Genomic DNA, 27,709 nt, shown 5'->3' with positions numbered 1-27,709 from the left:
AAAAGCTGAAGGTCCCCTTGAGGTCAAGTCCTTCTCACCTGGACCAATGAAAAGCTCTACAGTGAGAAAAGCAAAACCATAGAGTTGATTCCTGCAGGAAACAATCCTCTGAGCTTACTCTCCCAAAGGCTAGGCATTCCATCTGCTCATTGGATAGCCTGGACACTGTAGGAGTTGTAAGTGAGATGGGCCTGGAGTCCTGCATGTCCACCCTAAAGGTGCTAAAGCAAAGCAGTGACAACCCCACAAAAGGCCACCTTCCCATGAAAGATAAAAAGAAAGAAAAAGAGAGGAATGGAGTGAGATGATAGGGGAGACAAGGGAGAGGGAAGTAGAAGAGGGTAAGGGAGGAGAGGACGAGGGAACTCAGTATTGGGAAGAAAGGTCAGTTTTGGGAAACATAATCATCAAGGTTTTGGAATGTTCCCTGTTTGAACTGAGACTGAAGAATGGAAAAAGTGGCTCAGCTCGAGAATGTTCCATCAAGATAGTCTGATTAGTGGGACATGAGACATTCAACATATCTGCAGTGATGTCGGGGAGGAAACCCTCCCAAAACCACACTCCAAGACAGAAAGACCCTCATACCACCCAAGCTGCTGGTGGCCTGGGTCCTGGTTCAGCAGTAAAGGTAGGGTCTCGGGAGTAAGGGGGAGCTGGAGTTTCTTGGCGTTTTTTTTTTTCCTGAGGTTTTTGTGGTCCCTGAATGGCCACAGGGAAAGAACGAGGCCTGCATGTACTGATGTATACACATCACCTTTGGGGCTGGAGAGCCATGCTACATAATGCCCCAGCCCTGAGACTGAGGCCGTGCAGTTATGGGAGCCAGGTCCTGCCCTGGCCTCCCAGCAGGTAGGTCCACATCAGGGTGCTGAGGGATGCATGGGGGATAGGATCCTCACTTCCTTAAGTCCCTCCTGATACCTTTAAGTGAGCCTTATTTCCTATTTTCTCTAAAGGAGGCTGCATAGTCTTCTCCCTTCCTGGATACTCACCCCTCTCCCTCACACCAAGCCCAGAAGTTCCCACAACTACTGTCATGCAGATTCGCAACCTTAGCATCTCAGCATCTCCGGTTCTTTGGTGCCTGACACTGCACGCTCTCTCCAGCTCCTCCTTGGCACATGAGTCCGGAACGTCTGCACCCGCTTGCTCTACCGCATCTGCTGCACACACAGCTTCCCCAGAACTTGAGGCTGCCAGACTACATCATTCCTCTCCAGCAAAACTTTCACACTGCTGCTTTCTGACCATGCTGCTGCCAACAAAACTCTTCCCTGGGTTTTCACAAGCTCCACAGGGACCCTCAAATTCAGCTTCACCCCTCATAAGGACGCATGAAAGGGGCTGGAGTTGTGTTGCAATGGGCTAAGCCACCACCTGTAATACCAGCAACCCATATGTGCACAGTTCAAGTCCCTGCCTGTTCCACTTCCAATCCAGTAGCCTGCTAATGAGCCTGGGAAAGTGACAAGAGATGGTCCAAGTGCTTCGGCCCCTCCACCCACATGTTAAACTGAATGGAAGTTCTGGACTCCTTGGCTTGGGCCTGGTCTAGCTATGGCCATTGTGGCAATTTGGAGAGTAAATCTCTAGTTATCTATCCCTCTCATCTTTTTTCTCTGCCTTTCAAATAAATCAACCATTAACTTTTTTTTAAAAAAAATGAATGCATGAAAAAGCATGTGACTCCAGATAAAAATACAAATTTTGTTGTTCTACAGTCTTTAAAAGCTCATGGGAAATGAATACTATCAAAAGATTGAAGATTTCAGGCCCAGCGCAGTAGCCTAGCAGCAAAACCCTCATTTTGTGGATGCACCAGGATCCCATATGGGCACTGGATTTAATCCTAGCAGCCCTTCTTCTCATCCAGCTCCCTGCCTGTGGCCTGGGAAAGTAGTCGAGGACGGCCCAAAGTCTCGGGACCCTGCACCCGTGTGGGAGACCTGGAAGAAGCTCCTGGCCCCTGGCTTCAGACTGGCTCGGGTCCAGCTGTTGCGGCTGCTTGGGGAATGAATTATCGGACGAAGATCTTCCTCTGTCTCTCCTTCTCTCTGTATTTGACTTCGCAATAAAAATAAATAAATCTTTAAAAAAAAAGACTGAAGATTTCAAAAATAATTTTGCACCAAACTTACACTTGTCTTTTCAAAAAAAAAAATCTGTTTCATTTTATTTGAAAGAGAGGGAAAGTGTGGGACAGACACAGAAAAAGAAGTTCCATTCACTGGTCAGTCCCCACATGCCCACAACAGACAAGGCTGGGCCAGGAACCAGGAATTTAATCCTGGTCTTCTGCATGGGCAGCAGGGATCAGGATATCTGAGCCATTCCCTATTACCTTCATGGTATACATTAACAGGAAGCTGAGGACTGAGTGAGAAGTCAAAACTGGGGAGCTACATAGCATACAGGCATTCCAGGTTGTGCCTTAACTCCTAAATGTATCTTTTAATTGCATTTGTTCCATATGCTCTTTACATTTCTTTTCAAGCAAAGGGAAACTTTATTGAGGCCACAGGGTGTGAGCGGGCAGGCTGGTAGGAGTCCCTGGGGTCCCTGGGGCGGGTGGGTGGGTAGGGGTCCCTGGGGTGGGTGGGTGAGGCCTTATTTGGCCGCCTCCTTGGGGCACAGACTGTTGGTGTGGCTGCCCTTCTTCTTGCAGCAGTTAACAGTGCAGGAGTGCAGGCGGGCAAGCACTTGCAGCAGATCATCTTGTCACAGTTGTACTTCTGGGGGAGCTGGCGCAGCGACGGCTGGATGATGCCGCCCCACAGGCACAGCACCAGGTGCATGCAGCTTGGACTGTTTCTGGATGTCATAGTCCGACAGAGTGCAGTCATCCTCCAGCTGCTGGTCCGGGGGGTAGGATGGGGGGATGCCCTCTTTGTCCTGGATCTTTGCCTTGATGTTTTTGATGGTGTCGCTGGGCTCTACCTTGAGCATGATGGTCTTGCCCGTCAGCGTTTTCACAAAGATCTGTATTTTGGCATCTGAAGGAGTGGGCCACAGGGCTGCCTGCCACCTGCAGTATCTTTAGTTTAGTTGAAACTGTATCAAATTGCACTCCACCCAGGTTAAAGTAGCCTGTCCCTGGCATGGCTCTCAAGGCCCTGCACGTGACCATTCCCCCTCCCAGCCCCAGTGGCAAGAGTTCAGTGTCTCACATGGAGCTCCTTCCAGCCCCAAAGCCAGCCCTGCATCATCCTCCTGCTCTACATCCTTCTTTCCTCTGAATCTCACATACTTGTCAGTCTCACCTTGCATGGCACTTCCTTCAGGAAAGCCTTTTGTAATATCACTACACTGTGACATGGGCACACACATATTCCTGCAAGATGACACTCAAGCAGTGCCCAGAGCTACCATCATGGCTCTCACCAGAGCCGCACTGAATTAGCCACCTGCACAGTGATCTGGTTAACATCTCTCTGCCCTGCTTGCTCCACGAAAACAGAGACCACATCTGTTTTTTTTCTGACCAATTTGTCCTTTGCACTTAGACTTGATTTGGTCTCCAGTTTGAACTGTGTAATCTGCTGAATAAAACAAGGGTGTGAGGGAGTGGCATTATAGTCATAACTTGTCCACCTACTCAAGTCCCTTTTGTAGTGACACTTTCTAAAGCTCTGCTCTACCTTCCCCTTAAGTATCCATGTCCCTTTCCTTAATATCACCTCCGCTGTCATTCAGGTTTTTTTAAGGACATTTCAGTTTCTCCCCATGGCGCTAAAAGGGACCCTAAAAATACAGCTCAGAGAGGACATCACTTCCTAGTCATCTGTCCCAAGGCAGTTGGCGTGACATCACTCAAGAGCTGAGGCACTCAGAGGGACAGAGCTGGGATCTCACTCCTGGACATCACTAAGCTGCTTTGAGTGTCACTGCCTTTCGTGCAAATGGAGCTAGAGGCCCTGCTGGTGCAGACTTGTTTTCCATTTGTAGCCACAAATGAATGATTGCAGGCTGTTACACACACAGGCCCTCCCTGTGATGGCAAGACCTGGCTGGGGACACGTCTGGACATGTTTAAAGCTGTGCACTTGCACATGCTGTGAATGCCAGGAAATACTGCAGATTTCCCTTCCTTCCCCAACACTTCAAAGAGGTACCCTTGTTTATTGTCAGCCTTCCCCCACCGCCAGTTTTCTTTTTTTTTTTTTCCTAAACAAATTCCTTCTCTCTGACAAACAGCCACTAAGCACGGTCACTGTGATATAAAATTCATTGGAAGACATGAGCTTAATCATGCCTCAAGCAGTCAGCTAGCTTGGCTCCGATTTCATTTTTTTCAGAGAGTGTGTGTGTGTTGTTGTTGTTGCTGCTGCTGTTGTTGTTGTTGGGCCAGGCTGAAGCCAACAGCCAAGAGCTTCATCCAGGTCTCCTATGTGGATGCAGGCAGGAGCCCAAGGACTTGGTCCATCCTCCGCTGCTTTCCCAGTAGCATTAGCAGGGAGCTGGATCAGAAGTAGAACATCTGGAGCCCACCTGGGATGCCAGCATCACAGGCAGCAGCTTTATTCACTGTGCCATATGCCACCCTACCTGGTTCTATATTTAAATGTAAGTAAACACCTGACTCAGGAAAAGACTGGAGCCACCACTCCCATAGGGGATGAACTGAATTAGTTTGCCTCCCACAAGTGTAGAGAACAGGAAAAGCGGCTGGCCCAGAGCCATTCATAGGGATCTTCCCTCTACTCCTTGAAAGTGGAAATTCACCATGCTGTCCAGAAAGGAAGCCTGGGGGTGGGGAGGGGACAGCAAGGCCACTGAGACATAACAGTGGTAGCCAGATTCTGGTCTGCACATGGCACTAGCCTCCCTTCTGGAGATAGCAGACAAATATAGAGGAACCTTCCAGAATTCCACAGTCCCAAGAAGGTGTTGCTGAGGTGAAGTCTATCAGGCGTTCTTTGGACCTAAGTGCACATGCTTCTCCTCTGGTGAGATTCAGGAATCTGAGGCCCTCATCACCAGTGTTGGGTCATCAAACGAGTCCTTCCAGGTCAAGGTTAAACAGCTTAAACTGCTTGTTCCCTTTTCAGTCCACTGTGCAGTCTCTCAGAGTCACAGGATCTTGGGGTTGAAAGGGAAAAATGTCTTCCTATCCACACCCCCACCCGCCCCAGGGCTTGATTTCCAGGCTTAGATAATAAACATGAGCACTTGGGCAAACAGGCTGTGGTTTAACATCAGAGACATCCCAAAGCCAGTGGTCGCAGCCTGGCAGAGCAGCACCAGGCTAGTGTGGGTTCAAGCTCTGCCGGAGGGTCCTCAGGCTGTGTGAGTTCAGGTCACCTCCCCTCTCTGTGCCTCACACCAAAAAAGAGTTAGCAGCAAGAGTACTCACCCCCCCAGTGATGGCTGGTCAGTGGGTTAAGTGATTCACAATGGTTGGTCTACTACTCAAACCTCCCAACAGCTTTAGAGAGTCCTCTATTATTCTCATCTGACATGAGAAAACCAAGGCCTGGGTCAGAAGCAACAGGACACAAACAGTGGGGCAACCCACCAGGAAGTCAGGCTTCTAGGAAAAAGTGACTTTGTTCTTGTCTTTTAAATACTGAGTAAAGACACCAGCAGCCGCACTACAAGTGAGACAGATGTCATGGGTTTATCCCAGAACAGTTACTAACAGAAACAAAACAACAACAAAGATCAACAAAAGGCAAATAGCAGAAACAACAGCTTTTGTGATACATGTGCAAAGCATTCATTTTCCAAACACAACAGCAACAACAAATGATGGCAATGTGAACACAAAAGGATGACCTACATTCAAGAAGCACAGGAATTCGGAGTGGTGCTATGGCACACCAGGTAAAGCTCCTCCACCTACGATGCCAGCACCCCATATGAGTGTGAACTGGAATCTCAGCTTCTCCACTTATAATCCAGCTCCCTGCTAACGTGTCTGGGAAAGCACAGGAGGATGACCCCGTATTTGGGCCCCTGACACATACATGGAAGACCCAAAAGAAGCTTCTGGCTTCTAGCTTTGGATTGGCTCAACTCCAGCCATTGCAGCCACGTGAGGAGTGAACCAGCTGATAGAGGATTTCTCTCTCGCTCAGTCTGTGACTCCAACTCTGACTTTCAAATAAATAAACAGGTCTTAAAACAATAACAAAAGTCAAGAAAGTAAGGAAGGGAGGGAGGGAGAGAGGGAGGTAGGTAGGGGAAGGGAGGGAAAGATAAGCAATGGAAGGAAGCAAGCAAGCAGGCAGCTAGAGCAGGTGTTTGGCCTAGCAGCTAAGGCACTGACTGGTTAGGATGTCTGTATCCAAGATGAAAGCGTGTGGATTCAGGTTCCAGCTCCAGGAGTCAGGTCCCTGTCACCCAGTGTGAGAGACCAGGATGGAGCTCCCAGTTCCCAGCTTTCGCCTGAAACAGTGGCAGCCACGAGGGGCATTCAGGAAGTAGACGAGGGGACAGGAGTACTCTTCCCTTTCTCTGGCTCATTCTTTGCCTCTCAAAAAATTAATTAAAAGTGAAAATGAATAAAGCAGCTAATGGGAACTATTTTTTTTATATTACATTTCTTTTTAAAAATTATTTTTTAATAATCTGACTTAGTTGATTAGGGTACAAAGGGTCAAGGGTTACAGGGTGAAAGTGGGTAATTCCATTGTTTCTACACTGATATCATCATTTTTCCCTGTGTCTGGGGTCAGGGGAGAAACAAAGGGAAAAGCCCCACCCAGCCTCCCACCCATCCCAGATCGCCAATGTGAGGCACGCTCCTGCTCAAGCAGTTTTGATAGTTCAACAGTTCTGAATTGCTGCCAATCTCGCCGTTCCAATGGCAATGAAATCTATTCAGAGTCCACTGGCTGACATAGTCTCTTCTTGGTTGGGGTTCTGAGATCAGCAGTTCTCTGCAGCTCCCACTGTTTTGCATGAGGACCGAGTATGAAATGCGTAGGATCAAGTTGGACTACAACACCTGTTGGCTCATGAGGAAGACAGGGCTGGAAACAGAACTCACCCAGCAATAGCAACGACCAGCATGCGCATAAGCTGATCGGCGGAACTGACAATGTTGGACCCCGTACTAGGAACTATTTTTGAAGGTGGCCAGATGTTGGATTCAGCAGAGAAAAATTTGAAGGCAAGTATGACAAATACAGTCATCCCTTGGCATTCAGGGGAAGACTGGTTTTGGGACATTCCCTGCCCCACCCAGACACCATCAGCTCAGGTTCTTTGTACAAACTGGCACAGTATTTGCATATAACTTCAGTGTTTTTCTTGTTTAAATAATCTTTGGTATTTTATAATATTTCATAGGATGCAAATGTTGCATGAGTTGTAGTATATTGTATAGGGAATAATGACAAGAAACAAAGTTGTACAAGTATCAGTAGGGATTGAACTTTTTTCAAATGTATTTAATCTACAGTTGGCTGAATCTGCAGTACAGAAACTGCAGATACAGGTGGGTAATTATAATCTAAGGAACCAACGGAAAGCAAGTTTGCTGTATAGAAGGAGAGCTGATCATAATGAATCAACATAGGCTTTCAGTAAGAACAGACATCTTCATAAAGAATTCCACGAGTTCTGCAATTGAAAAGAAAAACTCAACAGATAGATTTGGAACAAAATTCAAGATGGTAAAAGAATCAGTGAATTTGGACACAGATCCATAGAAATTATCCAACAGGAAGAAGAGAGAAAAAAGCTGAAGAGAAATTGAGTCTTAGTGATCTGTGGAACAACACAGACATACCAATATACGTGCAATGGACATCCTAAAAGGAGCAGAGAAAGACAATGTAGACAGATAGATAGAATGATGACTGAAAATTTTGCAACTTTTTGAAAAACACCCAAGGAGTCTGACAAATCCCAAGCAACATAAATACACTAGACATACCACACTCCTGAAGGCAGCAACACACAAATAACTCTTGCACACAGACAGCATAACTATGAGGCACAGCTGACCTCTCAGACAGAAAAGGAGTGCAGCAACATCTCCAAAGTGCAAATTGGAAAACAGTATGACCGACCAAGAATTCCACATCTGGCAAGACAATTTTTCCAAAATAAAGACTTTTCTAAATAATAAAAAAAAGAGTCAGATGGAAATACTTGCTAGCTGATCTTCCTTCTAAGAAAAACCAGATGAAGTGCTTCGGCTCAAGGGCGATGACTCCAGATGGCAACTGACATGCAGGAGAAATAGAATACATCTAAAATAACCCATGAGCTAATTAAAAAGGAAGACTGAATGCATTTTTCTTAGTTCTCAACTTTCTGAAAGGAAAAATTCTATAAAGCAAAAATGGTAGCATCATATTACTGGATTTAAACATGGAGATGTGACAAATATGCGAGTAATAGCACGGAAGGAGGGTAGAACAATCCAGAAGCCAAGTCCCTCTTTCACGGGCATTCGGCTCTTATTAACCTGAAGGAGCATGATATTATCAAATGCACCTTGTACTTCTTAGAGTGACCACAAAGAAAATAATCCAAAAACTACAGCAGACAATGACAACCAAAGAATTAAAAGGATCACTAAAATACATGTACTCAACAAAAAAAGAAATCAAGAGTTGAGGCATAGAAAATACAGAAGGCATACAGAAAAATGAAGACCAAAATGGCCAGCATAAGTCAATCATGGCACACAGGAGGCTTCGCACCGCCTACACAAAGGGAGGGACAGCCGGACAGGACACAGAGGCAGTGTCTCAACTATGGCATGTTCTACGTTCAAGGACACCAGCAGATTGAAAAGAACTGGAAAAGCCATGTCACGTGCCCCATAACAACACAAGAATTGGAGTAGTCATACTCATATTCTCAAAAGAGACAAAAAAAGACCCAAGACCCAAGTGTTGGTAAATGATAGAACAAGACCATGGAAAACAAAGATAAGCCACAACCCGGAGTATGGTATCTGTACCCCATACATCAAATTCAGAATATTTAAGAATGTGTGGACATTTGGCCTGGTGGTTTAGATACCAGTTGGGATACCTGCATCCTATAGCCAGAGGGTCTGGGCTTCTTGCCACAGCAAGTTATAATAAAAAGATAGTAACAAGGGTTGGGGAGCATGTGGAAAAATGGCCTCCTGCATTACTGGAGGAAATGTAAATGGTACAACCACAAGGAAAACTGGCAGTTTCTTCAAAATTTAAACGTGAACTCCCTATACAATCCTACTCCTATGAATCTACACAAGAAAAATGAAGACATGCAGAAAGTCTGAAAGAATGTAATTGAAAGATAAGGGGTTTGGGTACAAGAAGAGTTTGAAATCCATACACAGATTTTTTTTCAAAATATGTATTTCCATGAGCTTCCTGAAGACCCCACCCACATGTTCACACAGATACACACAGAAGTGTTGATAGCATTATTCAAAGAAACCTCAAAGTGCAAACTAGCTAAATGCCCTCCAACTCCTAGGTATAGAGACAAAATGTGTTACAGCCATATAATGGATGTACTCTTCAACAAATCAGAAGGAATGAATTGCAATACTTGCTACAACATGCATGAGCCTCATAAACACGCGAACATACATATTGTATGATTCCCTGTATGTGGAACTTTCAGAAAACATATCATGGATCATGGAAAGGGTGGGAGCAGAGATTAACTGCAAATCAGCCCAAGGGAACTTTCTGGAAAGCTGGAAAGCTTCTACAGCTGGACTGTGATGACAATTGCCTAACTCCACCAATTTACGAAGATCATGGAAATATGTATGTACAATGCTCACGTGCCTTGGTATGTAAATTGTACCTCAACAAAATGGCATTTTAAAAAAATAAACTACACACAAATTCTTTCTTAACCATCACATACTCACATAAGAGCTGCAGTGATCATGGTAGTGGATGTTGAATGGTGCCAGACCTCTCCCCATGGGTGACCCTCCAGGGATAAACTCAACTCTGGTTCCCCTAACTGCTCCTTTCCATGAGCTGATACAAAGCACAGTGAATGGCTCCTGGTCCAGCAGGACACTCTGTAAGCAGCAGTTGTCATTACTGCTGCCAGTCACGCTCAGTGCCACTGCCAGGACTGAGAGCCCCCACAGGCGAGTCCATTTCAGGTGGCTGGAACTGTTCCCATGGTCAGTCCCTCGGGGATGTGGCCATCTTTCCCCTGGGGAGAGCCTCCTGTGGCTCCAGGTGGGGAAGTTGGAGCTCCAGGCCCATGACAGTGCCATGCAGCAGGAGGCACGTGCCCTGCCTAGTGGGCTCAGCAACACTCCCTTGCAGCAGCACCGCATAGTGCTTCAGTGAGCCTGGGCCTTGGCACCACCTCCAAATGCAGTGCTCCTTGCTCCTTACCAGGCTGGCTCATGTGTGCCTGCAACACGGTCTGCACTCCAGGCCAGCCTACTTGCCCCAGTCAGCTAGCAACTATCTCATAAGCTGAACATCATTCCTCGAAGCGGGGACTGCCAGCAATGGTGTCCGGCACAAGGGCCTCTCACGCCATACAGGAGGCTGCCAGCCCCTGCCACCGTGGACAAGTTCTACTTTTGTGCTGTCTGCAGCAGAAGCCACTGGTCACCCATGGCTTTGGACTGGCTGTGAGTCTGAGGAAATGAACTCTTCAGTTTCTTCACTTTCACGCCATCAAAGGTAACTGGCCACACATGGATAGTGGCTTCCATATTGAGCAGCACAGCTTCACGACCTGGACACTGGCCTAGCCCCCTTGGGGGTACACTGGCAGCGGGGGGTGCTCCCTAAGTAGCCTCAGCCCACTCATCCCACTCACAAGGCTCCTGGGATCCTCTCTGGCTCTGCCAGGGTTTAACCCTAGACCAACATCCCCGACACTCCCAGGGAGTCCTCTGGGGCCACAGGGACTGGCAGACATCCCAGGACCACCCCTTCAGTATTTTAGCTGCCACCTTCCCTGCCTTTTTTTTTTTTAATCTTTCACCTGTGGCATCAGCATCCCATATGGATTCCAGTTTTGTTCCAACAGTTCCACTTCTGATCTAGCTCCCTGTTAATGACCTGGGACAGCAGTGGAGGATGGCCTAAGTCCTGAGGTCCCTACACCCATGTGAGAGACCCAGAAGAAGCTCCTGACTCCCCAGTTTGGATTGGCCCAGTTCTGACTGCTGCAGCTGTTCAGGAAGTGACCCAGCTTATGGAAGATCTGTCTCTCCTTAGTTCTCTCAATAATGCTGACTTTCAAGTAAAACAACTTAAATCTTAAAAAAATAATAAATTTTAAAAGACTGATGGACAATTTCCATCTACGGGTTAATTGTCTAAACATAAGCAAAGATTGGGGCAGTGATTCACTTCCCCAAGGTTTCATTTGGGAACTCCGTGTGATCTTCCAGGTGGGTGACAGGAATACAATTATTTGAGACAGTACTACATCCTGCCAGGGTCTGCATTTGCTAGGCAGCTGTAACCAGGAGCCAAAGGTGGGTCCTGAAAACAGATAATCTGACATGGGACACAGGAATCCCACCTGGCTGCTTCACAGTTAGACCGGATGCCCGCCCCACCTTCTCTTTTTGACTAAATAGTCAGTGGGAAGATTTTATTATCTTACCATTGCTTTAAGAGTTGGGGCCTGGCATGGTGCTGTAGCCTAGTGGCTGAAGTATGTGCCTTGCATGCACCAGGATCCCATATGGGTGCCGGTTCATATCTCAGTTGCTCCATTTCCCATTCGGCTCTCTGCCTGTGCCCTGTAAAAGCAGTCAAGCATGGCTCAAAGCCTTGGGACCCTGCAACCACATGGGAGATCCAGAAGAAGCTCCTGGCTCCTGGTTTTAGATTGGCTCAGCTCCAGTCATTGTGGCTGCTTGGGGAGTGAACCAACAGACAAAAGATCTTTCTCTCTGTATCTCCTCTCTGTATATTTGCCTTTCCAATAAAAATAAATATATCTTTTAATAAAAAGGTTGTGGCCCAACTGTATACAAAATTTACAAGTAGGAGTCACATCAGACAAGTATGAAGGGATTGCTAAAAAATGCTTTGTGAAAACTAAAATGCCAAAGTAATAAGGAGTTTTGCACAAAACAAGACTAAATCAGCTATAACTGTAGGCTAAACAAGCCAATCATCTCACTTGATAGGAAGTTTGAAAAACTAGCACGTGAAGACAGGCAGAAGGGGCTAGCAGACGGGACAACTTTTGTGTTGGCACTGGTATATCACTTTAAAACCCGGTGTTGGGTCCAGCACAGTAGCCTAGTACTAAAGTCTTTACCTTGCACGCACCTGGATCCCATATGGGTTCCAGTTTATAATCTGGCTGCTCTACTTCCCATCCAGCTCCCTGCTTGTGGTCTGGAAAAGCAGTCGAGGATAGGGCAAAGCTTTGGGACCCTGCACTCACAAGGGAGACACAGAAGAAGCTCCTGGCTCCTGGCTTCAGATTGACTCAGCTCTGGCTGTTGTGGCCACTTGGGGAGTAAACCAGCAGATGGAAAATCTTTGTCCTTCCTTCTCTCTGAAAATCTGCTTTTCCAATAAAGATAAAATGAATCTTAAAAAAAAGAAAAGCTGCCATTGGTTAATCATCTCACTGGAAATCAGCCTGCATCGAGGCAACTGCCTTCTACACATCTCAGTACTGACCTGGCCATGAGTTTTCATGGTTCAGTTGGCTTTTAACCTCAAACTGCAGCAGCTAGTCGCCTCCACTTTCCCCTGGGATGTTTATTTACAGATGCAGGGCTACTTCAAATTGTTCTAGGGGACTGTCGAAAGATAGTCCAAGAGTCCAGTCATAGTAGCCTGACATTCCAGTGGGACACAGGCGATCATACTGGCAAAACAAGATTCCAACAGGAAGACCATATGATTGGAGATGGCCACGAAACCCACATCCTGGGCATCCTAGGTTGAAGCCACCCTAGGAAATCAGGTGCCTCTGCAGAAGGAGAGCACACAGCCAACCCCTTCTAAGCTCGTCCTGCCCCATGTTTGCGATGGCTGCTAGCACTCCACATACAGCTACCAACAGGCTCCCCGCAACAGAGCCATCTCTAGCACTGGACACAGAAACACTGCCGGACCTCATCCACTGCCTTGGTCCAGAACAGGAACTTCTGGAAAACAAATCCACTGTGTTTTCTCCTAGTGCTTTGGCAATGAACCTTTGATCCATTCTGAGTTAATTTTTCTAAGCGAGAAGCAGGTCTGATGACATTGCCTGCATGCGGATACACAGTGTTCCCAATTCCACTGTCAAAGACCATCCTTCTCCCTCTCCAGGCCTCCATCAGAATCCAGCTAGCTGGCAAAACAGGATCTCTCATCTTGGGGGGTTTCTGTTCTGTCCCATCCGTTTTTGCATTGCCTTGTAAGGCAATCCTGCCTTGCACCACACTCGGAAGTGAGGCACTGGGACACCTTTGGCTGTGTTCTCCCCGTTCTGTTGTAGAAAGTCCCTTTTGTTGGAGCTGAGCTGGTCCACAGTCAGGAGGACCAGGAGCTTCCTCTGGGTCTCCCAAATGGGTACAGGTCCCAAGGCTTTGGGCCATCCTCAACTGCTTTCCCAGGCCACAAGCAGGGAGCTGGATGGGAAGTACAGCAGTCAGGACAGGAATCGGTACCCAATTGGAATGCCCACGCTTGTAGGTGAAAAATTGGTCTGTTGAGCCATCACTCTGGCCCTAGGCATGCCATTTCTGTCTCTATAAAGGATGCTTCCACTAAACCTATAAATCCCTCTGGAGCGGGGTAGGGCATGGACATTTTCACAATATTAATTCTGCCAATCCAGGAACATGGAACAGCTTCCCCTCTATTTGTCCCCTCCTGAATTTCTTTCATCAACATGTTGCAGCTTCATTGTAGCAGCCATTTATCTTGGATGCTTTCACCACAAAGAAACAATAAATTACAAAGTGCTGAATGTGTAAATTACACTGATTTGATCATTATATAATCTATCCATTGTACACCGTGAATATGGGAACTACTACATGTCAATTTAAAGGGAAAAAAAAATCAAATTGGGAGGCTTTCCCCTCAAAGGCCCTGCAGGCTCCAGGCTGGTGAGCACTCTACTCTGGCCCCAACTACCAGGGCCCATCTATAATCTTGGAGAGAGAAGCTGACCTGCCATGTCACAGGCTCACATGCTGATTACACACTTCACGCTCTGCTCTCCCTAATCCATCAAATCAGACTAGAAGAAGGAGTGTGACTAATTCCTAACAAAAGATAATCCAATAACCATTAGACTATGGCTTGGGGATAGGGTATACATCAGGTTTACCCAATGATGTCTGGTTCAGATGATCAGAATTAAGTTGCAGTTCCTGACTCGCGAGCGGTTACTGCCAAAACCATCCCAGAAGGCTGCTGGGGGAGCAAAGGATGAGAACTCAGGAGGAAGCACTTGGCACTGATGATTCACCCAAACAATGAGTAACCTGAAACAGGAAGTAGACTCCTCTACTCCCTGAGTGTCAAAAGAGTGGGTCAGGAACATGTTGCCCAGACAGGTTAGTGCCAGCAGGCCAAATGCCTGAAGAAGGTGTTCTAGGCGAGGCTGCATCCACAGTAAGGAATGTCACTGGGTACAGACAGTCAAGTGCTGGATGGGAAGGAAGGTTCCAGCCCTGGCCACACCAACAATGGCAGGGAACCCTCACACGGCACTGTGTGTCAGGTGCATTGAAGCATGCCACCAGCTTAATTCGATTATTCCTCACTAACTGCTATGATCAGTTACGAGGATGAAGTGCCAGGGCTGCATCTGAAGAATTGGAGTTGTTCCAACATTCTTTTTTATTTATTTGAAGGGCAGAGTTACAGGGAAGGGGAGCAAGGATGAGGAAAGAGGGAAAGAGGAGAGGTCTTTCATTTGCTGGTTTACTTCCCCAAAAGCTGAAAGGGCCAAGGCTAGGCCAGGTCAAAGCTAGGAGCCATGAACTCCACCCAGATCCCTCCCACATGGATGACAGGTGCTCAAGTCCCTGGGCTACCTTCTGCTGCTTTCCCAAGCACATTAGCAGGGAGCTGGATGGGAAGTGAAGCAGCACTCTTATGGGATGCCAATACCACAAGTGGAGATTTCACGCATTGGTCCACAAGGCTGGCCCCTGTCCCAGTACTTCTATTCATTGCAACATGTAACTAAACCTTTACACGTGACCAGAGAAAAGGCTCCTGGTGTTCACAAGGTCGCAGTATCCAATCCAGGAAGTGATGTTCCCTTCACTGGGAACAAGAGACCCCCTCACCAACAAAAACATTGACTGCTATGCCAGACCAAAGCTACAGAGTCTCACACAGGAGCCCAAAACCATTCTTAAACTCAGCACCGGAAGGCATCCTACCAAACACAAACCTCCAGGATACAGACTTGGCTGCCTGGAAATCCCTTGCATGACAAGGGGCTGAAATCAATCTACAGACTCAAGGAAGAGCAGAGATGTACAGATACAAATGCTGAGTCTGGGCAGCCAACACAGGCCAGGCATGAACACAGCCCACGGAAGAGACCCTGCTGTCAGTTCCACGAGAGGTGGAATCCAGAAGGAATCTTTCCTTGGCAACCAGCTCAGGGTTCCCATCACTCCCTGGGAAAAAGGAACAGCAACCTTACCCACAGCTTCTGAAAAATAACCCCTAGTGCTGTGTATGCTCATGAGTGAAGATGCATCATTTCCAGTAAGTCTTTACAAAAATATTTTCTTAAAATAAAATTTAGCAGAATTCACTCCCCAAATGGCAACAGCAACCAGTCCTGAGCCAAGCCAAAACTGGGAGTCAGGAATTCTATCCAGATCTCCCATGGGGTGCAGGGGTCCAAGCAGAAAGCTGCTGCTTTCCCAGGCACACAACCTGCCGATGTACTGCCAGGTGGGAAGTGGAGCAGCCAGGACTTGAACCACTGCTCTGATACAGGATGCTGGCATCACAGGCAGCAGCCTAACCCACTAGACCAAAACACCAGTCCTGCCAGTCAATCTTTTTGCCACCCTTGGAAAAGCCTGAACTAAAGAGTCTTTCTAAGGATTCCCAACTGCCAGTCTCCCCACCAGGACTCCTGATGCCCCTTTGGAAACAGTTAACCAGACAAACCTTGAAGCACACACCCAGCCTTGCAGCAGCCTGCTCCTGGGTCATGTGAGAACATGTTACACTTAGGAGCCTAGAAAGGATTTCCCCAACTGGTGTTTGAGCAATGCTGGTCTGCACGTCAGCCAGAATGATGGAGAAAGCAGTGTTCCATGGCCCGGCCACTGAGAACTGCTGGCCAATCATAACACAGGACATCAACCTCCTAATTCCCCAGCATCTCCAGTATGACACTGTCTACCTACATCTCCAGGTTGAGTTTCCATATTTTTCCATTACTGATGTTGACATTTCCCGTAACAAGCTGCCCCCTGCAGCACACAGCTAAGGCCAAGTCGTTCCATGTGGCTCCTCTGGGAGCTGATCATTGCAAAAGCCGTAGAGCAGCCCACATTGCTGCCCTCCTCCAGCCTGCACTTGAACCTTGTCCCCTACTGCCATCTGCATAGAACAGGGCTCATGAGGGTCTCCATTCCCCAAGGAGCTTCCTGAGCACAGCACAGCTCCCTATTTGAGCAGTGCTGGTCACTCCCCATCATTCCACCATCCAGCCTGGAAAAACACTTTTCCGTGGACCAGAGATCCGCCCTCCATCATTGCCTACCAGATGGGTTTCCTCCCAGGCACAGCATGGCTGACCAGCATTCACTCAGCTGTCCCCATAGACTGCTCTGAGCCCCCTGGGACAGGACTCTGGGGTCACACTGCAATATACACCATGCCTAGAGACATGTGTCTAACCTTGGCTGAGAAAACAGGTGAGCAGCTGTGGGCACAGGAAGCCAGGCTCCTGGCCCATGGCCCTGCACACACTCTAGCACCTGCTGAGCCCTGAACTCTGGCCCTTAGTCTCCTCATCAGGAAGACCTGGGAGGCAAGAGAACACAGGTTCTCAGCCATAGGAGCATGATATACTTAGCCATCTGTCTGAAATAGCCGTGTCCAAGTTCAGTCTCAGGCCTGCTGAGCAAAAAACTCTATTCTCCCTGTATATAATTTAACACTGACTTTTTTTAAAAAAAAAAAGATTTATTTTATTTTCATTGTAAAGTCAGATTTACAGAGAGAAGGAAAGACAGAGAAAAAGATCTGTGTACTGGTTCACTCCCCAGGTAGCCATAACAGCCGAAGCCAAGAGCTTCTTCTGGGTCTCTCACACAGGTGTAGGGTCCCAAGACTTTGGGCCATCCTCTACTGTGTTCCCAGGCCACAAGCAGGGAGCTGGATGAGAAGTGGAGCAGCCAAGACAAATGGAGTACCCCTTTGAAATGCTGGCACTTGCAGGTAAAGGATTAACCAATTAAGCCATCACTTTGGCCCCTTGGGGTTCTCTTCAACAGGGCTTTTATTGCTTTGGGCTGCGCCAACTAGAAACCTTGGACAGCTGGTCTTTCAGCACCCAGGCTGCATGGACCAATGGACCTGTGTACATACACACATGCATGCACACGCCTCAAGACCTGAATGGCCTGTGTACGATACCCTAAAGCCTTGAGCACCCAGAGTTTCAGCATTCTGATACACAGGACATTAGTACATAGCTCCTTCCTTGATCCTCCCCTCCATGGGTACTGATCACCAAGAGTAAACTAACTGCAGGAACAAAGGCAGTGACCAAGGATGACTTCAGACTTCGTCTCTGGAGTACTGAATCCCATCTTGCTGTGGTAGTTGGAAGAACTACAGACACACTCAACAATGGGATGCAGCCAAGATTTGCAATGCAATCTTTATTTTATTCTATTTTTGATGATAGTTACATAGTTGATTAGGGTGGGAAGGGTTGAAGATTAGGGGAAAGTGAGACCATTGTTTCCAAATTTTCTTTTTCTTCTTCCTGTATCTGGGGGAAAGGAGGAGAAAGCCTCCTAATCACCTCAGTACCCAGGGATGGGGAACAGCCACCATGTCATCCCAGGGTCCCCAGAGTGGAGCGTGCTCTGAGAGTTCTGCTCAAGTGGTTTCAATAGTCCTGAAACGCTGTTGATCTTGCCAATCCAAGGATGAGGAAATCCTTCCAAGGTCCACTGGCTAACATAGTCCACCCCAGAGTCTCCATTCGCTCAAATATTTGCTTTCAATGCTTGATGGGATAATTGACCAATTTGTTCTGCCCTCCTTCCCCTGCTATGGTACCAGACGTCCTCTGCAGGCTCCAATGGACTGCCATATCTTACATCTGCATCTGGGTATGCTGTCCACTGCTCCATGTAAGCCACCGAGCAGGCCCGGTTCTGACACATGTACTCTACAGTCAGACCACAGACCCTGCAATTCACCCCGTGGTTGGAGTTCTGAGTCCAGTGGTTCAGTTTTGGGGATGTGCAAAGAAACCTCATCTGAAGTCATCCCAGGCCTGACTCTTGTGTGTCTGGCTCAATTTGTTACCCACATCAACCTACACACACACAAGCAGTTGTACTTACTGGGTTAGTTCTGTCTCTAGCCAGGTCTCTTACATAAACCAATGCATACTGCAGCCCAGCCCAACACTGCCCACCACACACCCGGCCCTCACGTACACCAGTGGGAATTGCAGTCTAGTCAGAGCAACCCCAAATTACCCCCACCAAACATGCCCCAGCCCTGGTTCCTGTGCTTGCCAGTATGTGCAGCAGACTGGTCTAGTCTGTCTCACATCCCATTCTTTTTTTTTTTTTTAAGATTTATTTTATTTTACTTATTTATTGGAAAGGCAGATATACAGAGAGGAGAGACAGAGAGGAAGATCTTCCATCCGATGATTCACTCCCCAGGAGGCCGCAACGCCTGAAGCTGAGCCAATCCTAAACCAGGAGCCTCCTCTGGGTCTCCCACGCGGGTACAGGGTCCCAAAGCCTTGGGCTGTCCTTGACTGCCTTCCCAGGCCACAAGCAGGTAGCTGGATGGGAAGCAGGGCTGCTGGGATTAGAACCAGCACCCATATGGGATCCCGGGCGTTCAAGGCGAGGACCTTAACCACTGTACCATCGCGCTGGGCCCTCACATCCCATTCTTGTACACATCAGTGGGCATTGAAGCCTAGCTCATCCCAACCTACCCCACTATCCAGCCCACACTCATTCTCACCAGTGGAAGCTGCCACCCATCAGAGAGGTTCCCACAGTTTCCCTACTGGGCCCACTCCCAGTCCTGGATCTTGTGTTCTCTAGGTGGTTTTGCAATCCAGCATGATAGGCTTTGCCCCTCAGTTCCAGCACTTGCCAACTGACACTGTGGCAAAGTCTGAGCAGACTGCACTTACTCTGGCTCATGCATGCACCGGTGATATGGTCACTTAGCCCAGCGTGGTTTTCCCCCTAACTCAGCTCACATGCAGGCCAACAGGTGTTGTAGCCCTGCCCAGCCTAGCTTGCTCCTGATCCCAATTTTCATGCTCACCAGTGGGAGCAGTAGCCCAGCAGGGAAGCCCCCCACAGCTTCCTACCAGGTTCGAATGTGTGTTGATGGGTGCTGCAGCCCAGTCTGGCATGGCCCACCTCACCTCACCATTTGCTAGCAAGTTCTATAGCCTGGCCCAGCCTGGTCTGCCCCCACTTCCAGTTCATCCTGGTGGGTGCTGCATCCTAGCCCAGCCCAGTAAACTCCCAGTCCTGGCTCTAATATGAATTGGCTGGTGTTGGGGCCCAACCTGGACCATCCTGCACTTCATTCACCTCATGTTGGTTCTCACCCATCTGCCAGTGGGTGTTATGAACTGGCCAGCCTGCCCTGCCCCCAGGCCTGACCCACACATACGCTGGCAGGTACTGCAACGTGGCCTGGTCTGGGCTGCTCCCAGCCTGGATTCTTGCACTCACCTGCAGGGACCTAATCCTGACAGAGTTCCTTAAGCTCCTCGATCAGGTCTCCTCCCAGTGGTAGATCTCATGCACACCAGTGGGTCCTTGGCATAGTCCACCTCCTGTCCTGGCAGGTATTGTGGCACTTGATCAACTGGCCCACATCCATTCCAGTTCTTACTGTTGGTTTCTACAGCCCAGCCATACCTGGTCCACACCCAAACAGCTCTCACATGGCTCAGTGGGTATTAAAACCCAGCCCAATCCATCCTATACCCTCCTTGGCTCCCACGAGCCCCAGTGGGTGCTGCAGTGTAGCCCAGTCTGGCATACCTCAGAACCAGTCCACACCCAGGCCAAGGAACACTGCAGTCATGTCTAGCCCAGATCACAGCCCTTATTCTGGCTCTCGCATTCACCAGTGGGAGCCACAACCTAGCCGGGGAATCACCTTAGCTCCCAAACCAGATCTGTTCCCAGCCATAGACCTTGCATGTGCCAGTGGTTGCTCTGACCCAGCTCAGCACAGCCTATCCCCGTCTTGTCCTTTGCCATTGGATGCTGCAGCCTGCCCCAGTCCCAACTTTCGCTGGCAGGTACTGCAGCCTAACCCTGTCCAATCTGCTCCCATCTCAGGCTAGATGTGATAGCCTAGCCCAGTATGACCCACACTCCAGCCTGGCTCCTGCAAATGCCAGTGAGCTAAGGTTGGCCTGGCCCAGCCCTGTCCACCCTCCTGCAGAACCAACCCAGATACTTGTCAATGGGTGGAGCCACCTTGCCCGGCCTGATCAACACCCAAGCCTGAATCACATACTCACCAAAGGGAGCTACACCCCACCAATGAGGTTTCCCAAGTTCCCCACCAGACCCACTCCCAGACCCATCCTGCTGCAATGATTGGAAAAACTACAAACACACTCAACTGCAGATCTGAACCTCCAACCCTAATCCTGAAACTAATCAACTATGGAACACAGGTGAGATTTGCAATGTAATCTTCAAAGACCACGGAGGTTGTCAGAACTGGCAGTTACCACTGGACAGCATACCCACCTTCAGTGTCCAAACCACCATATTGGGTCACCTTGGGTCACCTTGAAAGAAGAATTCATTTATATGAACTCAGAGAAAAAAAAGTAGGTTGGGACCATTCTAAAGAGCAGTAACAGCTCACTTCCCTGAGAACACATTGCAGTTTATAAAGTGCCTCATTGGAACTCACAAGATGACACTTGCTAGAACCTTCAAAGAGGGCCCGGCGTGGTAGCCTAGTGGCTAAAGTCATCATTTTGCTTGTGCTGGGATCCCATATGGGCATTGGTTCTAGCCCCGGCAGCTCTGCTTCCCATCCAGCTCCCTACTTGTGGCCAGCGAAAACAGTCGAGGACGGCCCAAAGCCTTGGGACCCTCCACCTGTGTGGGAGACCTGGAAGAGGTTCCTGGATCCTGGCTTTGGATCAGCGCAGCACCGGCGATTGCAGTCACTTGGAGAGTGAATCATCGGACAAAAGATCTTCCTCTCTGTCTCTCTTCCTCTCTGTATATCTGACTTTGCGATAAAAATAAAATAAATCTTTATTTAAAAAACCTTTTCAAAGAAAGAAGGTTTTTCTAGGAGTAATACAAAATCTGAAAGTCATAAAAGACTGAGGCATTTGACAGTACAGTTGTTAAAATCTCTGCAGATTGAAAAAGTCAAAATATGACAAACTGGCAAAAACTGTTTTCAGTACCTATCAGGAGGAAATGCTGATTTCTTTCATAAACACAGCGCTTCTTGAAATCAGTCAACGATCTGAAAGGAAAATGGGCCAAGGACATGAATCACTCACAGAAAAGGAAATTTGGTGATTCTTACCATATGAAAGAAGGTACAATTTTACTCAAGAAAACATCCCATGGAAAAATCATTTTCCACTTACTCTATGGGCAAAGATCAGTTTGCTTACACTGTGAGCCAACTAGGGAGGCAGACAATGTCTGCCCTTGCCGGTGACGGAAGCGGGGATGGCCAGGATGCAAGACAACATGGTGACATCTAGCAAAACTAAAAAGGCCTTTGCCTCAGCGATGGCATTCTAGGAACTTCAACAAATACACAGTGCACGTGCGGGCTAACTTAGGAATTAGACAGTGCCTATGGCACTGCTTTGAACTGCAAAATCTTTGATAATCTAAAGACCCATCAACAGTGGACCAATCACTGAATTCTACACCATCAGGTATCTCTATACCTACTGCTTTGGAATTAGCAGCATATACTGGCAAGGGGAAAAAATGAGGTATAGAATCTTTCCAGGGCAGTGAGGACTTTAATGATAGGACGTGAAGGTGAGAAGGAGATCTGCTTTCTCTATATATTCAAACAAGGCCAGTGAAGTCAAGTATGATGAGCTTCCTTCAGTCCATAGGCATCGAGAGCAAACATGTTGACCATATTATGACGTGAAACAAAAGAACCAGCAGATTACCATGCAGAGCTTAATCTCATATATTTTTCATTTAAAAATGTGTCATGTTTTGTATGTGTGTACTTAAAAATGCACAGGGGATGGGTATTGCGACACTATGGGTTAAGCCACCCCTTTGTTTACTCACTCCGGATGTCTGCATCCCATATCAAGGTCCCTGGGATCAAGTTCTGCCAATATGCACCTTTACGGCAGCAGATGATGGCAAGCGCTTGCCTCTCTGCCACCCACACACCAAAAAAACCCAGTTGGAGTTCCAGGTTTCAAGCTTTGGTCTGGCCCAGCCATGGCTATTGCAGCCATTCAGGGAGTGAACCAACAGACAGAATTTCAATCTATCAGGCCTGGCACAGTGGCTCAGTGGGCTAATCCTCCCCCTTCAAGCACCGGGATCCCATATGGGCACCAGTTTGTGTCCCAGCTGTTCCATTTCCCTTCCAGCTCCCTGCCTATGGCCTACGAAAGCAGAAGAGGATGGCCCAAAGCCTTTGGACCCTGTACCCTCAACACATGGGAGACCTGAAGAAGCTCCAGGCTCCTGGGTTCAGATTGGCGCAGTTCGCGTCGTGGCAACCGCTTGGGGAGTAAACCAACAGATGGAAGATCTTCCTCTCTATACATCTGGCTTTTCAATAAAAGTAAAATAAATGTTTAAAATTTTTTTAATTAAAAAATTATTTAAATATTGCCTTTAGTAATATGCATTTTTAAGATTTCTCTTAAGTACTGTTTATAACTTCATCCTTTGATCACTATCCCCTTTATTTCTGAAGTTCTATATGGTTCTGTTTCAAATATACCAGGTCATGCTTGACAGCTTCTTGTTTCTGAAAGTATTTTCAAGCTTGTCTCATGTTTCTTCAGACATGGACAAAGCACGTTAATAATCTGAGTCAGATCATTCTAACATTCTAACATCTTTGAGGGTTCCTACTGTCATCTCTTATTTTTATGGTTCTCATTCATTGGATTATTTTTTTAAAGATTTATTTATTTTTATTACAAAGTCAGATATACAGAGAGGAAGAGACAGAGAGGAAAGAGAGAAGATCTTCCATCTGATGATTCACTCCCCAAGTGACTGCAACGCCTGAAGCTGAGCCAATCCAAAGCCGGGAGCCAGGAACCTCTTCCGGGTCTCTCACGTGGGTGCAGGGTCCCAAGGCTTTGGGCCGTCCTCCACTGCTTTCCCAGGCCACAAGCAGGGAGCTGGATGGGAAGTGGAGCTGCTGGGATTAGAACCAATGCCCATATGGGATCCCGGCGCGTTCAAGGCGAGGACTTTAGCCGCTAGGCCACGTTGCTGGGCCCCATTGGATTATTTTTTTAAATTCATTTATTTTTATTTGAAAGGCAGAGTTACAGATATAAGGAGAGATAACAGGAGAGATCTTCCATCTACTGGCTCATTCCTCAAACAGCCGCAATAGCTGAAGTTGGGTCATTGAAACCAGGAGACAGGAGCTTCTTCTATGCCTCCTACTTGAGTGTAGGGGCTCAAGGACTTGGGCCCTTCTCCACTGTCTTCCCAGGCCATTAGCAGGGAACTGGATACAAAGTAGAGCAACCATGACTCGAACCAGTGCCTACATGGGATGTCAACACAGCAGGTGAAGGCTTAACCTACTACATCATGGCACCTGCCCCCAGAAATTTGTGAGAAGTCAAGCTGTCAGAATAATTTTTACCTAAATTTTGAGATTTATGCATTATCCAAATCCTCTTTTACTATTAAAGAGTGATGGCCCTGGAGTCATGCAGCCATGGGCTGTCCTACTCTCCTACTGTTATTGAGTTTTTCTCACCTATGAAGGAGGAATGTTAGCTCCTTCCTGAATCACAGACAAAGTAATCTACACAGAAGGGTGCTCAGCTCATGCCTGAGACAAGGTGTGCCTTCCCTTGACATGTTAATAGTATAGCATCTTGTATCATGGACCTGACCCCAGGAAGCAGCAGCAAGACCAGACAGGGGAAGGCAGTTGAGGGGCAACAACCAGGCACAGAGTCTCTCCCGACCTATCTGTGAATGACGTGGGCTGAGAGCCATGGGTGTACTTAGGTGTACCCAGAACTTCTTGCCAAGTGCCCTACTCCACACAGGTGTCAATCAAAGCATTTCAGAAATTAAGATACAAAAGAGTGGGCGTATGAGACAGACTCAATCCTCTATACTTGCGTCACTGAGAGTAGCCGTCCACACACCACTAAGCCCCTGGGGGACAAGCAAGGAGAGCACCCTTGGGTATGAGAAAGAGTGTGGCTCCTTGGAGCTCCCAGGAGCCCCAAGCCTGGAGGGGAACAACCTCCTGTGGGACACCAGGATCATTACGCTTGGTGCTGGCATGGTGAGATGGACACAGCTAGGAGGCTTCACACAGAGCAGCCTCAAGAATATTTCTAGGTATCCCTGGACCACAACTCCTGCTCACTCCAATGCCTGCATGAACATGGCAGGGAGGCAATTAGACACCTGCCTTGCCTATCACAGTGCCTGGTTCAGGTCCCTGCTCTGCTTCTGATGGGGCTTCCTGCTGATATACAACCTGGGAGACAGCAGGCGATGGATCAACTTACCTTGCTCCTTGGCATCTATGTGGCAGGCCTGGATAGAGTTCTAGGCTCCTGGCTATGGCCTGGCCCTACCCTACCTATTGCAGACATGTGGGAAGCAAACAAGCAAAAGGAAGATCTTTCTCTCTCTGCATTTGAAAACAAATCATGAATTCACTTAAATAAATAAATAAAATTAAAACATGAACACCAGTGCTAGGGATCAACCATTCTTGGGCATTCACATGCCCGTTATTTACATGAGTAGCTGTACCCAACCCTCCACTTCACTGAAAAGCCTTTGGGGGCCAGATATCCTTCAAGAGAACAGCAGGTGCAATTCCCATACCCAGGCCAGCACTGATAGCAATGATGCTGCACAGGAAAATCCACATGCTCATGGAGGTGGGGAGGAAACTTGAAAATAAAAGAAGTGAATTTAATAAAAGTTAAAATCTCACTTTCTACAACCCAGAGACCAGAGGTCCTGCAGCCCCTCGGGCCCTTGCAGCCAGATGCCAACAGCCTGATATCTCCAACACACCGGGCTCTCTCCATCAGCCCCCATTGCAGTGCCCAGGGGCCCACTGTGCTGCCTGTCTGAGGTCACCAATAGCATGGCAACGTATTAGTCACTTCAGCTGTCACTAACACAGGGGACACAAGTCGACAGCTCAACCAAAGGGAGGGCCAAAGGACGACTGGGAGAGGAAATGACGGTGCTGTTAAACACAGCACAAGCAAGGGGACAGGAAAGTGCTGGGAAAAAAAAAAAACAGCTTCCTGTTTCTAATAAGAGCCACACACAATGTAATGGAAAACTCTCCAAATCTTCATTGGATCTGCTATGGGATCCATGGCTATAAGCACAGGGGCTTGCCTGTGTCCCAGGTCAGGGATCAGTGGCAAGGTGATCCTAAAGGACCATTCTCCTAGCAACTGGAGGGGTCACTAGTCCAGTATGACCACTTCTTGACCCCACTCACCATGCAATCCTCAGCCTTCAAAGGCCAAACACACACCCCTCCGCAGTCTCCCTGAATGTCCTGTCCAGGCTCTGACAGAGCCGACCACACCAGCCCCTTCTTCATGCAAAAGACCTGGTCCACCTGAGGCCCTGACCCAGTGCCAGAGCTGCCAGGCTGACTTCCAAGTTCTGCACCATGACCATCATTTCCTGGGCTTTCTGCCTCCATCAGAAGGTGGGCTCTGCAAGGGTTGGGCAGCAGCAGCAGCACCTGCCCCAGTGCCCACACGTGGAGCAGGGTGAGGGAAGCCTGCAAGCCAGGGATTTCAAAGATCTCGAGACATTACAGGGCAGAATATCACCTCCACCACTTTGGCAACTACTTCTATCAATATCACCTCCACCACTTTGGCAACTACTTCTATCATCTTAGAAAGCTTCCAGTGGCAAATTAGAAGAAGGCAATTGGTGCCATGTTGCTATCTTAGCATTTTATACAAACTTGCTCAGCTGTCCCTGTTCAAAAGCAAAGGGCCCTTAGGCCTCTGGCATGCTCCGTAGCAGCTGCCAGAGTGCTGGGGTCCGTGTGATGGATGTGGAAGACAGGAAGGTGTGAAGAGTATCATTCCTTTGCAGGCAAGGCCGCAAGGAATGTCCCGCTGTGTGGCAAGGCCCGGTGGATGTCTCTACAACACCTGAATGCAGCTCTGCCTCCCTTTGCATGGACACCGGACAACCCTGCTGAGAATTCTGTCATCTATTTAGGCATTGTCTGCCTCTGCGGAGTTACTGTTAAATATCAATGGGAGCTTAGAAGCTGATGTTGCTGTTGCGGTTTTTTAGCCAAAAAGCTGTTATTGCTGTTCCGGCTGCATCCTGTGGCAATATGCTAATCAAGGGTGCTAACTCCCCTTTTGATCCTATGCTAATCAAGGGTGTTCTGTCTTCAGGTGTAGTGGGAATCTATTCTTTCCCTCTTTCTTTGATCTTTTAGGGCCCTTCCTTCCTTGAGTGTCTCAAGACCAAGCTGTAGAGTAATTGTGGTAGGAATGTGTTAGTGATTGATATGCACCATCTATTGAGAACTTTTTCCTAGCCAGGCGCCAGGTGCCAGGCGCCAGGTGGTTAACATCCTAGCCTTAGGTGAAACAAATGGCAGAGTTATCTTTAGAAACACCCACTTGACCATGACGTAAAAAGTCTGAGCCAGAGTTTGACTGATTTTGTATAAATAAAGCGGACAGCTTTTGTGCGTAGTCCATTATGATGATCAAGAGTTCCTAGTGGTCCGTCTCTTTTTTTCTCTTTCTTTGCGCCTCATCCACGCACCCTTCGCGAGTTCCGAACTCAGCTGGGGCTGGACTCCGGCACCAGAGAATAGTTTCTGCTGAGGTTACTGGAGACACATTGACAAACACTGGTCCTATGCACTCAGCTGCTTTGGCTCAGCCCAGCTTCTGAAGCTTTCTCCCTTCACTTTATTCCATATGAGAACTCTTATTTCTCAGTCAAACTGAACCACGGCAGCCACAGGCCTGCCGCAGCAGCAAACCACAGTCCAACATGCAGCCTTCAGCCTTAGCAGGCCCATCAGGAAATGGCTGTCCATAAAACCAAGACTCCTGGCAATGGACATGGGGCTTGTCAGGGCTGAGGTCTCCATCAGAGTCTCTGGGCAGCACTTAGAAAGCAGAATCAAAAGAGTCCAGCTGGTTAATCTTCCGCCTGCAACACTGGCATCCCAAGTGGACACTGGTTTGTGTCCCCGCTGCTCCACTTCCAATTCAGCTCCCTGCTAATGTACCTGGGAAAACAGTGATGATGGCCCAAGTGTTTAGGCCTCTGCCATCCACTGTGGGAGACCTGGAATGTTATGGC

The 27,709-nt window shown here is 48.0% G+C and overlaps 1 protein-coding gene and 1 pseudogene across 2 annotated transcripts in view; both read right to left on the bottom strand.

Moving 5' to 3' along the window:
* Window positions 1–27,709, bottom strand: part of XXYLT1 (xyloside xylosyltransferase 1) — a 129,138-nt gene that overhangs the window by 65,900 nt on the left and 35,529 nt on the right. The gene's annotated exons all lie outside the window — the stretch shown is intronic.
* LOC121171070 lies at window positions 2,572–7,140 on the bottom strand (annotated as a pseudogene).

Source organism: Ochotona curzoniae, unplaced genomic scaffold (genome assembly GCF_017591425.1).
Source record: "Ochotona curzoniae isolate NIBS_2020 unplaced genomic scaffold, NIBS_Ocur_1.0 scaffold_2587, whole genome shotgun sequence".
Lineage (NCBI taxonomy): Eukaryota > Metazoa > Chordata > Mammalia > Lagomorpha > Ochotonidae > Ochotona > Ochotona curzoniae.
This window is presented reverse-complemented; position numbering and strand designations above follow the sequence as displayed.